This window comes from Myotis nattereri, assembly GCF_964212035.1.
Source record: "Myotis nattereri genome assembly, chromosome: 10".
Taxonomy (NCBI): Eukaryota; Metazoa; Chordata; class Mammalia; order Chiroptera; family Vespertilionidae; genus Myotis; species Myotis nattereri.
Window position 1 is genome coordinate 26319544 of NC_138085.1, and position 12295 is coordinate 26331838.

Genomic DNA, 12295 nt, shown 5'->3' on the forward strand with positions numbered 1-12295 from the left:
AACAGTACAACGATTGACATTTCTTTTGAGAGCCAAATTTTTTAAACTTAAACTATATAGGTAGGTACATTGTTATTAACTTAATTAGGGTACTCCTAAGGCTTAGGAAGAGCCACACTCAAGGGGCCAAAGAGCCGCATTGGCTCGAGAGCCGCAGTTTGCCGACCACGGCTCTAGACTAAAGCATTGTGAGTTGTATAGTTTGCCTCAGGTCACCATTTAACTCCTAGATAATGAAATGGAAACCTGGACAGACTGACATAAGAGTCTTGTCTTCTGGATGCAATGGACAATCTGTCACTGCCTCTCCAGCAGCTGCAGTCATCGCTGCCACCCCCCTCGAAGCCGATTCTGAAACCAGCTCTTCTGCATTGGCTCATACATTACTGGGGAAGTTGTTAAGCTTTGGCTTTGGCTGTTGGACTGTTCTTTTGACTTGTAGCTTCTGGCCTGAACACATCATATTAATGTGTACTTAGTTGAGCACAGTAATAAATAAAGCTTTTGTTTGCTTTCAGACCCAAAAATTGATGTTGGAAGTTATTACATGCCCTTATAACTTAATAAGGCCTCCCAGGAGGAGGAGTTTGCCTTCAGAAAATCACAGAACTGGACCCAGACGTGCCAACCAAGTGAAGTTACTGAGGCTCTGATCGTGGTTGGCTCCGCCAATGCACTTGCTTATTTTCCCCCTGTTTGTTATTTACTGAGGCACCAGGTGTAGAAAAGTTCATTGAGGTGCAGTGTCCTCTCTCTCTCTCTCTCTCTCTCTCTCTCTCTCTCTCTCTCTCTCTCTCTCTTCCTCCCTCCCTTCCTTCCTTCCTTCCTTTCTCTATAGTACACCAGTCATGTGCCACCTCTATGCCAAGCCTTCTACTATTCAGGAGTCAGTATTTCGTTAAGGATGGTGTGGGCTAAGAGACACAATGGAAAACTTTGAGAATAGACACTAACTTCAATATTAACCCAAGAAAATCTGGTTTGGGAGGATGTATTGGTTATCTAAAACAGGTTTAAAGCTATAGATGTTGATGATCACAGTTTCTGTGGGTCAGGGATCTAGACATGACTTAGCTGGATGTCTTTGGTTCAAGCCCTCTCACGAAGCTGCAGTCAAGATGTTGGTCAGGGCTGCCATCTCTCTGATGACTCATCTGCTTCCAAGTTCACATGTGGCTGTGGCAGGCCTTGGTCCCCTTCACGTGGGCCTCCCAACCAGGCTGCTCATGACAAGGATGTGATACCACTCAAGAAAGAGCTACTGTCTTTTTGTAACAATCTCAGAAGGGACATTCCTTCACTCTTGTCATGCTCTAGGCTAGAAGAGAGCCAGTAAGTCCAGCTCCAACTCAAGGAGAGGAATTACACCACAGTGTGGATACCAGAAGGTGGCTTTTGGCCTTAACAATACATGTTAATATGCTGTTTAGTCAAGCACAGTAACAAAGAGCACTTTTGTTTACTTTTAAACCCAAAGATCATGCTGGGAAACTATTAAATACTCTTCTGATTTAATAGGCCTCCCAGGAGGAATAATGAGCCAGGATAAGATGGAGGCCATCTCAGAAGCTGCCTATCACAGAGGGTGTGCCACTCAGGGATCGGGCTCAGACCTGACCTAAGTGGTTCAGACACATAGGGGTGTCCTTTTCTAACATAATGAGACGTCCGGAGGCAGACAGTTGCCAGCCTTTGCTCAGAGGCTGAGGGCTCTATGGTTTGTCTAGCTTTTTGCTTATGGCCCCACGATAGCTGCTGGAACCCCTGCCCTTGTGTCTGCATTTGAAATGGCAGTGGAGTAAGTGCAGGATGGGGACAAAATAAGTCTCACTGTCTGCCCCCTTCACTCCAGGAAGTGCCACTCAACAAGCTCAAGTCACATGTCCATGGCCGTGTCTAGCCGCTGCGGGGCTGGGAGGTGTAACCACGTGTACCACTGTCTCAAAGTGCCCACTGCCTCTGGCTTCTTCCCAGCTCTTGTGGCCACAGAGAGACCTTACTACCCCTGCTCTCTACCACCACGCCTGCCCCTCAAGTCAGTCTTGTGGCCCTCAAGGCAATCACGCCTTATTAACTGTTGCTCTTGTGTTTTGTGAGTTTGCGTGACTGGAGGGGGCAGGGATTTCAATACTCCACCCTGTCCGCTCTCAAGCTGACAAGGAAGGCAGCTTCAGTTTTACTGCTATGAATGGGGGCACAGAAGTCACCAGTGCAACCCCTAAGGACAGCTCAGGGAGCCTAACTCTATAATATTTGCAACAACTTTGAAAAGTTGCGTGTGAAAGGTACCTGAGAACTGGGTCATTATGTGTCTATTTAGCAGCTGTCTTCTGAGTGTCTGCAGTGTGCATGGCTTTGCCTGGGACACTGTGGTGAATAAGAAGCAAATACTGGACAACTTCGAGAGGCCCAGTCTCACCTGCTTTGCCAGGGGCTAAGTCAGGGCCCTGCAGGCGGTCTGCCTCCCTCTGTCTTCCCTATAATGACTAGTTAGGAGTCCAGGTCCTGGAGAAGACTGTCTTGGTGCAGGTCCCTGCCTTTCCCCTCCTGTGCTGCCCTGGGTGAGCTGCTGATCGTCTCTGGGCTTCCGTTTCCTCGTTTGTAAAGTGCCTGTCCTGTGAAGCTGTTGGTGGATTCCATGAGAAGAGGTGTGTGGTGAGCACAGCTCCAGGGGCACAGTAGGCGCTGAGCACATACCAACCACGTGGATAATAATGATGGTGGCAACAGTGGTGATGAAATGATGACAATGATGATAATGATACGTTCCATTTTAGAGTTTGGCTATAATTTCCTTACTCATGGGAATATATGGCTGCCTATTGTCTATTCTTCCTCTTAATTCTCCCAGGTATGGGAGAGTCCACAACAGTCTTGACTGGTCCAGACGCCCATACAGTTCTGCAGACAGGCAATACCTAACTTGGGAGCATACTAGTACATGTGGCCCAAATATTGTTTTAAAGTTGGAACAGTCATTGCATTTACCCATAAATAACATGGTATGACTTGCACACAGGTCACCCACTAAAGATAGAGTTAACTCTTACCTCAACCGACCTTTAGCATTAACAGGACTAACCTGGGTTCTGGGTCCTTGGAACTTGGAAGAGATAAAGAATAAGAAACAGGGAAGAAGAGATTTGAAGAAGACACGTGTGCCAAAGCACAACTTTGAAATAGGAAGTTTATCTGCAGTCACTTGCACCTCCATTCTTGGCGTAGTGTCCACTTCTACATGGCCCTCTGTCCTTCTCTGCTGAAGCCAAGGTCATCTCGGCGTGAAGGGACAGCAAGCTGAGAGGGCTGACCCGTGCCCAGGCGAGTGGCTGCTCAGCACGTGTACGTCCCTGGAGAAAATGCTTGTGGACGCAGGTCAGGCACTAACTGTCAGCAATTAGGGGGTGTGTAGAAAGAGTTACTATTCAATACACGCATCCCATGCTACAGTGTGCGCCAGGCACCTGCTCAGCGCCGGGGACACAGATGTGAACAGATCCACAGAGCCTGCCCTCACATTGCTGCATTTCTGCAAGAAGATGTTTCACTTTAGAGAAGCCAAATCTCACACCAGGGCCCTCGGGGTGCACTGCAAAGCAATGCCCGCGCTACTCAGGGGCCTGCCCGCCGTCCTTGTCCAGGCCCACAGGCTCCTGCACCCTCCCTGTGCTGGCCATGTGTTCCAGCAGGGCGGCCATTGCTGGGCACCCTTCACCTGTCGAGACTGTGAGTTAGGAGGCCTCTCTTCTCTCCTGGAAATTAAACAGCAGTCTACTCTCTCACACACAATCGTGGGCATAGCTTCCTTTTTCTTTATGTGTCTGGATTTTTCCCAGTGGCTGCTGCGGTGTGGGCCTGCCTCCCAAGTTCAAAGCCAGTGTGTGTGTGTGCACGAAAGAGCTTCTGGATTATGGGGCTGCTTAGCAGTCAACATGCTGGCCCCGGGGAGCGAGTAGCTAAACCAGGCTGGTCATGTCCTTCCCCTCACCCCCCACCCCCACCCCCACCCCCGTGACTGTCTTAGTTCTGGTTCCTATTCAGGAGCCCACAGTTGTGGGGAACTGGCCTTGGTGTAATGAAGACTGTTGTGATGAGCCCATTGAGGACCATCGACATTTCACCTTGAAAACAGGCTTGCACTCTGGGCATGGGGGAGTTTTAATAATGGGGGACATGCTTAGAACAAATATAGCTATGTAAACAGAGATGGGGAGGGGGAAGGAGAGGGAGAGGAGGAAAATACACTAAAACATTAACAGTGCATGGTTCTGAGAGGTGAGATTAATTGTTTTTACTCGTCTGCATTTTCCAGATCATCCCCAGGCAGAATTTGTAACTTTTATAGCCATAAAAATATGAACGTGATATGAAAACATACATGGTTTCAGATCTTCATACCTTCCCTCCAGCTTTAGGAACAGCTGATGAAAGAACCCCCGCAGCTCTAACCAGCGGCTGCTCATTGATTAATCTGTCTTTTCTCACTGTTAACAAGGCGAATGTTGAATGGACAGTTAGTGGATAACTAGTGGATGGAATTGCCTGTGAGATAAAAGCAATACAAAAACAATGTGAAAGCAAAAATAAAAATTCCGTGAACTCCATCAGAAGTGAATGCTCCCTTAGGGACATGTTAAGAAACAATCATTTAGCAGGTGCCCCACACCCTGGGCAACCACTGAACTGCTGTCCGTCTCTGTGGACCCGCCCACTCTGGACCTTTCATATCAATGGGCTCATACAACACGTGGTCTTTGTGTCTGGCTTTTTTCACTCACATAACGTTTTCAAGGTTCAGCTATGTTGGATCATACTTTATGGCTGAATAATGTTCCATTGAATGTATCAAATGATTTTTTAGTTCACAGCTTCTTGGGCAATTCAGGTTCAATAGAAACACAGTCAGCTTCTGAGCCATTGGCTGCCAGTCCGTTCCATGTTCACATGGCTGCAATCATACCCAGAGCTCTTGCCAAGGCGGTGGTCCCAGGCCTGCTTTATTTCTCCCTTTCTTGCCCTGCACCCCTCTCTCTCCTCTGCTTGAACCATGGCTACCTTGAGCCTTTCAGGTATGGGGAAGGCCATGCCTTTTCCTTCATCTCTTTCTGGGCCACTTCAGGCCTTGGTCACTCAAAGTTCATTCCAACCTCATTTTTTTCCATTTGGGATCTATAGGCTGTTGGACTTTTTTTTTTTTACTTTGCAAGACCCTGAATTTCTGAATTCTCTCTAGTCTTTCCTACATAACAACAATTCTGTTGACTCTCAGACATCATTGAGTATAAAGCAGAGCATAATTTTATACACCACCAAGTAAAATAAACAAAACAAAGCAAAAAACCCTCTGCTAATAAAATTATGACACACCATATAGTGAAAAAGCAGTTACAATGCAAGAAGAGCAGCACACCTCGCAGTCAATGGCATGCAGTGATAACAGTAATACCTAAATGACAGACACTGACTGAGTCCTACTATGTGCCAGAAATTGTGGGTTTTATCCCTTGAGAGGAGTATCATTATTTTTATCTCACACAGTAGAGCTGAGAGAGGCAGAGGAAGGAGATCAAACCAGCCGCCGATCTACAGCTCTTGTTCCAAAGACTGTGTATCTGCTAAGCATTAGCGCACCTGCTGTTCCTTCAGTCATACAGGGACAAACACACCTGTAAGAGTGTGCATGTGGGCAGATAAGATTTCCCCTCTGAGACCTTTCAGTCTAGTTGGGGGGTGTAGGAGAAAGGATTACAGTAAAATACGAATGCAAGAAGGGGAGAAAGGCCCAGCTGGTGCTGCTCAGTAGTTGAGCATTGACCTATGATCCAGAAGTTCACGGTTCAATTCCTGGTCAGGGCACCTGCCCGGGTTGCAGGTTTGATCCACAACACAGGGCAAGTAGGAGACAGTCAATCAATAATTCACTCTCATTGTTGATGTTTCTCTCTCTCTCCCTCTCCCTTCCTCTCTGAAATCAATAAAAATATATTTTTAAAAGAGAAGGGGAGAAGAGATGTCAGTTGGCAACCTCACTCAGTGCACACTCTGTCCCTTGCTGGCAGTGTTCTCTCTGTGTATGGCTGGGCCCCTCCAGTCCATGGTCCATAGGGAATGTGGGCCTCTCTTTCCCAGTGTCATAGACAGATCCTATGGAAGGACACTGATGGCCCAGCCTGGCCCCAGCCTATGGCAGAAACTACTGGCTGTCAATTGAGATTGCGTCTCCCTTCTTGCTTAATTCAAAAACATGTTACATCTCAGGAAGCAATGAAAAGACGACATATTCCAAGACTGGCTTTCAGCCAGGAGAGGCCATGGGACTTGGTTTTATACATGGAACTAGTTGTAGAACTTTCAGCAAGACTCCATAATGGTGGGCGTGGGTGGCGTCATACTCCTTTTGGTCTTCTCTCACTCCTCCTACTGCCAGTCCGGAGAATATGCATTTGCTGGTGGAGCTCCAGTAGCCATCTTGGACCATGAGGTCACTTGGAGGTTGAAAGCGATGCTCCAGGCTGGTAGATCAGAAGACAGGAGCTCAAGTTTGCAGCTAAGCTTGGGGCTGCCACCTCAGCCCATGCGTCCTGTGCCACACTGCTTTTCACAGGGAGAAGCACAGTCCTGACCTAAGCCATCGATACAGCACAGCCAGACAGGATCCCAGTTGATGCCCTTGCCCACTGTGCGATGGGTGGTTTAGGGAGGGAAGTCACTAGGATGATACAACCTCCAGGACCACATAAAGGGAAAGGGGAGGGTCCAGCAGGAAAGGGGCTGATGACAGATGACAGCTTATCCACTACAAAGACTGCCGCTTCCTGGGTGCACCCAGAGGGCCCAGGCCCTTTCTAAGCACTCCACCTACATCGTTATTTAACCCACATCAAAATGCTGGGACCACACTCTCTTATGACCATGGTTATCCTCAATTTACATGTGAGAGAGTGAAGGCTCCGAAAAGCCACTTTCTCAAGGACACTCAGTTGGGAGCTGGGTTTCAATCTGGGTCTGTTTGACTCAGGGACAAACCCTTAAGCCCTAGTCAGATCCCCCAAAGCTGTGCAGATGTGAAAGCTGGAGAGTGGCCCAATCTGATCTGTGGCTTTGTCTCATCACAAAAGTGAAAGAAGCGGTTCAGAGAAGGGAGTGGTGCGCGGCAGGCAGGAGGTGGGAAGGCAGGCAGACCTGCAGTGAGTGTGCTCAGCGGGGCAGGCAATGCCTCTGATGCCAGGGCCAGAGAGTGTCATTCATCGGTGGTCCCTATCCGCTCAGATATTTCACTCGTAAGTTTTCATTAAAAGTCACTAGGATTAGGGCCCTATCTGAAGTTCACATGTGATCACGTTTGATGACCCATCAGTGGCCATCAGGAAGTGTGCTGTTGTTTTTTAATACAGTTAGAGTGTTCAAGAGGCAAAAACTCAGATGGCTTGGGGCGCTCGTGTCCATCTGAAATAAAGTGAAAATTAAGAAGCGAGTACTGCTCTTGAAAACATCCCTGGGCTCCAAATCCTGGTGGCCTTTCAGCAGAATGGGCTCCCTCTCTCCCCTGGTAGTGAGCAGCAGACCAAGAGTAATTTAGATGTGAAGGGTTAGGCGTTGTTTTGCCAGTCATCAACCCTGAGAACTTCCCAGCTACACAGGATTATGCCCAATGGTGAAGACTGTCTGGGCCGCTGTTTACAATGGAAGGAAACCATTCATGAGGTCTTCCTGTTAGCCAAGAACGGAGAATTTAACTGCCTTGGCTCTTAATAATAATTTTGCTTAATGTCTTTCTTTTTAAAAAAAATTTTTTTAAATTGATTTTAGAGAGGAAGGAAGAGGGAGAGAGAGTTAGAAACATCAATGATGAGAGAGAATCACTGATTGGCTGCCTCCTGCACACCCCCCACTGGGGATCGAGCCCACAACCCGGGCATGTGCCCTTGACTGGAATCGAACCTGGGACCCTTCAGTCTGCAGGCCGACGCTCTATCCATCGAGCCAAACCGGCTAGAGCTTAATGTCTTTCTTGTTAATGTTGCAAAAGTAAATCTGTCTTCACCAAACCAGAGACAGCTGATTCAAACAATAACCTCAGAACATCCTTAACGTGTTTGTCAGGACTGAATGGTACCGAGTGTCACGTGAGATACTTACTCAGGGATTATGCACTCTCTACAGCACCCACCTCACCCCAGGCTGAAATGCCTTCATCTCAGGTCCATTTTTCTTGGTTTTCCTCCAACCTCACTGGCCAAGGGCCCTGGGCTCCCTTCCCATCTTCACATGTTACCTCTCTCTCATTCAGACCAGACCTTTAATTCCATCTTTAGGACATGAACTCTAGACCTATCAATCTCTCCACATGATGTCTGAGAGGCACGTCCAAAATAAGGTGTGGCTGAAACAGGACCCATGATTTCAGCTGCCCCAAATGGCATCTGTCCTTTCTCAACCTTCCCATTTTAGTAAATGGAACCACTCAAACCAAAAATCTAAGGGCTAAGCCCTCCAACCCAGCCCACTGATCAACTTCACCTCCAAAGCATGACTCTAGAGGTCCCCCATCTCTCCATCTCTGCCGCCCTCATCACATTCCCAACAGGACACACTGGACTTCCCGTTCCCATTGGTCCTACACAGTGCTCTTCACTCAGCGGTAAGAGTTGGCCTGGGAAAAGTCAAATCCCTTTTTTTTATTTGTTTATTTTTTAATCCTCACTCGAAGACATTTTTCCATTGATTTTTAGAGAGAATGGAAGAGAGAGGGAGAGACAGAGAGAAATATCGAAGTGAGAGAAACACATTGATGATTGCCTCCTGCATATGCCCTGACCAGGGCCTTGGCCGGGTTGGAGCCTACAACCGAGGTATGTGCCCTTGACCGGAATCGAACCTGGGACCCTTCAATTCACAGGCCAACACTCTATCCACTGAGCAAAACGAGCTAGGGTTCAAATCCTGTGTTAAACCCTCCAGTGCCTACTTGGTGCATTTGACATAAAATATGAGTTCCTTCCTTGCCACCCTCTCCACTCCATCCCGTCTTCTTTCCTTCCTTTGTACCAAGTCTCCCGTGCTGCCCTCTTTCAGGCTCCTTTTTGCCATGGGGGCCTCAGCATTAGCTGATTCCTTGTCTCTCCCCCCGCCCCAACCCTCACCCCACCGCCAAGCTGCTGGCTGGCTCCTGACCATCATTCAGATCTGTTTAAATGGAACCTCTCCAGATGGCCTCTCAGGCAGTTCTCTCTGACCCTGTGTAATTTCTTGCATAGTTCACAGCACTCACTTGCATTTTCCTTGGACACTTATTTTCTGTCTCATCCACCAGAAGGTAAGCATCGCGAGAACAGGGGCCTTTTGTATCCTCCTTCCTGAGGCGTCCTCGGGACCCACATCAGTGCTTGGCAGCCGGCAAACATGCGTTAAATATTTGTTGGATGATTGAGTTCCAAACTTGTATTTTTCTCCATGTAGTCTGCTATCTGCTTTATTTGGGTCCGCTTTGTTAAGTAATATTTTATAATCATGCAGCTCATTCATAGGCACTGAGTTTTTTTAAATGATGCATATTTAGAATGTGATTCATTCATTTAAAATTCTAGACTTTTGACTGTCCTATGAGTCAGATACTGTTGGTGGCACAACTTTCAAATAACCAACCACACATAGCTGGCATTTCACCAAGTCAATGGCACTTATGAATAATAGCCAGACTTAGAGATAGTCCCTCTTGTTCTAGGCACCATGTATATTTGCTTTTAATTTTCCAATAAACGTCTGAGATTAGAACTACTAATGAATGCTGTGTAAAACCACCGTAAACCGAGTGGCTTCAAACAACTCCCATTTGTCAGCTCACAGTCCCGTTGGTCAGAGGCCTAGGTGGCATTCACAGGGTCTCACACTGACCCCAGCTGTGGGCTGGACTGGGCTCGCCCATGGAGCTGTGAGGGGCAAGGCAGTCCGGGCTCATCTGGGTGCCGGCAGAGTGCAGGCCCTGGCGGCTGTCGTCTGAGGTCCGTGGCCTTGTCGGCTCTCAGCTCTTGAAGACTGTCCTTCCCGACACCAGGACCCTTGACATAAACTCTGAGTTCCTTCCTTGCCACCCTCTCCGGCTCCATCCCGTCTTCTCTACTTGCCTTTTACCTTGTGCTCTGGGTCTCCCACTTCCTCTTCCACTCGCAGCCCAGGAAACGCTTCTGCTTTTAAAGGGCTCACCCATGTGTTCCCTCCTCTTACCCTCCGTTTGCGTGGCCTCACCCACATCTGCAAAATCCTTCCCAGAAGTACTTAGGTTAGTATTTGAGTAACTAGGAATCCGCCAAATTGGAATCTATGCTCATAAATGATCTTAATTAAAAAAAAACTTCTAGAGAGCCTGAGAGCGTTTAGTTTTGCCTTTTCTCCTTTTACCACTTGTCAGTGACAGGGATCACTAGCAGCACAAATGTCAGTCGAAGTCCAAGACGGTGCCTGGGGGGGGGGGGCGGTGGAAGATGAGGCGCCGGGCGCCTGTGCGTAGCGGGATTATGGCTGCCAGCTCTGCTCCCCTCCAAGGTTCTGCGGAAGCACATCTAGTCCCGAGTGAAGGAGCCAGAGGATGAAAATGTGACTTATCTGAGTCAATGTTGCCAAGAGAAGGGCACCTGTGCTGTTCTGAGGACAGCCACAGCCACATCTCTGCACACCAGCCGGCTTTGCCTTCTTGGGAAGACCCTTTGGGAAGGCCCCGTGCTCCCCGCAATGTGGACCAGGAGCAGAACCAGCGCCCAGGGCCGAGTCCCGGCTGGTATGACCAGCCCTCTGCTCTGCGCCAGGAGGGTGGGTGCTGCAAGGTTGCTGGCCCGAGCCCTCAGCCACGGCATCTTCAATTCTGAGGCTCCTTCAAGTTTTCACTCACCGGAGGAATCGCTGTACACTGGAGAATTTGGAGTCTTTTTGCGTCTATGTCCTAATTTGTCTGATGTTGCCTTGCACCATGGTGTGTGTCAATGCAAACGGTCAAGTTTCAAGCTGGAGCAGTCCTCCGAGGACATCTGGTCTAAGGATTCCAACCCGGACAAGCCTGGAGCTCACAGTCAGCACACAGTGAGCACACAGTGAGCACACAGTGAGCACACAGTGAGCACACAGCACACAATGAGCTCACAGTGAGCACACAGTGAGCACACAGTGAGCACACAGAACACAGTGAGCACACAGCACACAATTAGCACACAGTCAGCACAGAGTGAGCACACAGTGAGCACAAATGGTCTTTGTGCGCAGAGGACCATTTGGCAACTTGAACTGCTTTTTGGGGAGAGCCATCTGAGCTTTCATAAGGCACTCAAAGGGGTCTTTGCACACCCAAAGCTAAGGACAACTGGTCTAATCTAACCCCTTTCAAATGCAGATGTAAGTGACTCTTTGAGGATCCCCAACAGGTGACCAGTTAGTTCCTGTATGACACTCAGGGGACAAGGACTGCCAGGGTGGCAGTGATGGAGGCTGTGTGGGCTGGAGCCAGATTGGCCTGTTCTGAAAGCTGACTTTGTGCATCTCTTTCCAACTCGCTTTCAGGGACCTCCTGCTGGTAGCTTGAAACTGGCAGTGGAGGGAGAGTTATCTCCGAGAAATCAGTAAGCACCATGAGTTGGGGTTTGTTTTATTCACTTCTATTTGGAGAGCTGGTTGTTAAACATTTACTGCCACACTGCTGAGCGGGTGCACAGAACATGGAGGCTGTGTTTCCAGCTCCATGCCTGGCAATGCGGACATGCTGGCAGTGCCTGTGGGGCTCAGAGGGACAGCTGATGCCCGCCGAGTCAGCCCAGGTGAACGGCCCTGTGCGCTGGGATGTGGAGTTTCTACAGTAAATGAGAGAGCAGAGGGAAACCAGGCTAGCAACCTGGACTAGTAGCCAAGAGGCAATGGGAGGAGGGAGACCGCGGTCAAAGGCGGAAGGATAATCACGCCATCACGTGCGGCTCACTTGAGCAGAATGACACCTGTGGGTTCCTTAAAGGAGTCACCATATGAACCAGCAGCCCCCTGGGTATTTGCCTGGAGGAATGAAAACTTGTGTCCATGCCAAACCTCCTGCGCACAAATGATCACAGCAGCTTTCCTTGTCAAGAATGTCCCTGCACAGGTGCATGGATAACAACCTGTGCTACAGCCATGCAATGGAACAGCACTTAGAAACACAAAGGAGCAAGCATGGATACACACCACAACTTGGATGGATTTCAAAGGGGTGTGTGTGTGTGTCTGTGTGTGTGTGTCTGTGTGTGGTTGACGGTGTTTGGAGCGGAGTGGGACTTCTGCC